At 46.6% G+C, this 2,315-nt stretch overlaps 1 protein-coding gene across 1 annotated transcript in view; it reads left to right on the top strand.

Annotated features, from left to right (window-relative positions):
* The window catches only part of TAOK1 (TAO kinase 1), a 35,950-nt gene that overhangs the window by 30,423 nt on the left and 3,212 nt on the right, over positions 1-2,315 (top strand). The window lies entirely within an intron of this gene.

Here is a 2,315-nt window from a genome sequence, read left to right as displayed (position 1 = left end):
AATTTGCATAGTATCAGTAGTAGGTATCTTTGGGGAGGCGGGGGCGGGGAAGGTAAAATGTATTTGAGACCCTGTACTTTATGGTAATATTATTTTACTGCACATCTGCTCCATTTGTCAGTCTGTGGAGACCAGGCTGCAGTTTCCCTATGAAATTATGCTTGTTATGGAAATGCTCCTGTCTGCAGCATTTCCCTAAACAAACTGAAGTAGCCAGACCCACAGGCATGGGTGACCTGCTGCTCCCTAGATGTCAGCTCATAATTGGCTATGTGTAGTAAGGTGGTCCTCGTTGAAGTATGCTTTCCTATGCGGCGCCAGACACGCGGTGTGTATAGAAATGTGAGTGGCCTACACAAACCAGGGGAAGGGTAATGCACCAGTCAGTGAAAGGAAATACACAATCAGCCTTCCTCCTGCAAATTTTTTCCCCTTTGATTTGCCCTGTGGGTGCCAGCCATCGCCATTCATGCAACATTTCCCAACTTTGCTGATCGGCGGTTATTAAATTAGGGCAATTACTCTGTGGCCTCGAGGTTCTTCACACTTATCTTCTCCCAGAGGCTCACAGACTGATGCTGGGCTGATAGAGGGCCCTTGTCAGAATAAAACTGCTCCACCTCATGGTCAGCCGAGGAAGCATCTCCGAGAAGACAGTGCAGTCCTATTGTGTTTTGGTCTCCTGCAAGTAGACTTGAATCTCTGGAAGTAACTGAATTTGTGAAAACAGAGTTCCCGTGTGGTGCTCACATGTGTAAACAGCTGTCTTCAGACCCCATCGCTAGTTATTTTGCTCCCATCCAGAAGAGGACAGCTCCTGTCAGAGCCCTGCATTTCAGTATATATTTATGTTGGGCGTGCATTGCCCTCTGGCGGCATGATCTGATGAGAGCTCTGGGAAGAAGTATGCCACAGCGAGCCTGCTGCTGGCCATTGCTCCTCGTCTGTGGGAGCAGCATATATTGCATTGCATGTAGTATTATGTTAAAAGTTGAAGTGAGGCCAGTGTCTTACGGAAACACACATCAAGCAATAATAATGTTGTATAAGTCTTTCAGTGTGGACCAGGATTGAAGTCTCTGTGCATTGAAAGCCCCTGTGAAGCATTTGGCATCAGTAACGGTGATAGGAAGCTTTGCAATGCTACATCATAGAAAAGAAAAAAAAAAAAAAGATTAAGACCTAACATAACTTTCCTGTGTATGTTAGTGTCGTCGTTTAACCTCAGCCGGCAACTGAGCATCACACAGCCTCTCGCTGTTAGTGTGCCCTGTGTGTCCCTGTGTGACTATTAGAATAGCCAAAGATTGGATGGTCCTTCAGTTTCCATAGGTGGGAGCCTTTATTTAGCAATACATGCAGTGCTAGTGCATTGCAACTCACAAAGTCATGGACCAGCAATGAGACTCTGTTTCTTGCTGGGGTTACAGTCACTTAGTGGCAGCTCGAGGGAAGACACGTGAGTGCAAAGGTAGATGCATCCTCCCTTTGCAAGGGTATTCTTTGGGGGGAGGGGGCGTGTTCTGTTTTTGTAAGAATTAAGAGTTGCGAGTATTCTGGTGTGGGTCGCTCAGCAATGTCGTCTGATGTTTGCTTGCATGTGCTAACTGAAACTGGCAGCCAGAGAAAGGGCAGGTATGTGAGCAAGATGAATGTCTGAATTTATATTCACAAATATATACGTAGGCTGTGGCAAAGTCAGTCCCTGATGTTCAATAATAAACCAGATTCCAGAAGTTAGGGTGTGCATAGGACTCTGCTTCCTTCTCAGCACAGTGCTCTTTATTTTTGATGGTGCCCATCACCATAGTAACTCACCAGAGCATACGTGTCTGACTTAGGCTAAGGAGGGAGCAGCCAGCCCCGTCAATGCGCAACCTTTAAGTGCCAGTGACTGAGGCGCTGTACAAGCTATACCCTGATGCTATGTTGTTTGTGTTGCACCAGTAATGAGCGTGTCCCGAGAGTGTCTTTAAAAGACTTCAGATTTACTCATTTCCTTCCCACGTGCCTCAGACACCTCATCTTCAGGGTCCTGCAACCTGAGGTCGTTTCTAAGTGATGTCATTTTCATGTGGTGTGTTAGGCGTGCCTTTCTTTGAAGTTCAGTTGCGCTAAGTCCTGTGCGTTATGCTGTCGCAAAGCCTGAAAACTGAGCAGCTGGACACGCTGAAGACGCTGTAGTTTTGAAAAAGGAAGAGGAGGATTCCGCTTAGCTAGCAAGACTGGAAAAAACAAGTGGAGCATTTTAAAGAGCTGACGTTAGAGAAGGCACCTTCTTCCTCTTCTGCCTTTTCCAAGGCAGCTGACCACTG

This window comes from Pygoscelis adeliae, unplaced genomic scaffold (genome assembly GCF_000699105.1).
Source record: "Pygoscelis adeliae isolate BGI_AS28 unplaced genomic scaffold, ASM69910v1 Scaffold580, whole genome shotgun sequence".
NCBI classification, from domain to species: domain Eukaryota; kingdom Metazoa; phylum Chordata; class Aves; order Sphenisciformes; family Spheniscidae; genus Pygoscelis; species Pygoscelis adeliae.
The sequence above is the reverse complement of the archived record's forward strand: the minus strand, read 5'-3'. Positions and strand labels throughout refer to the sequence as shown.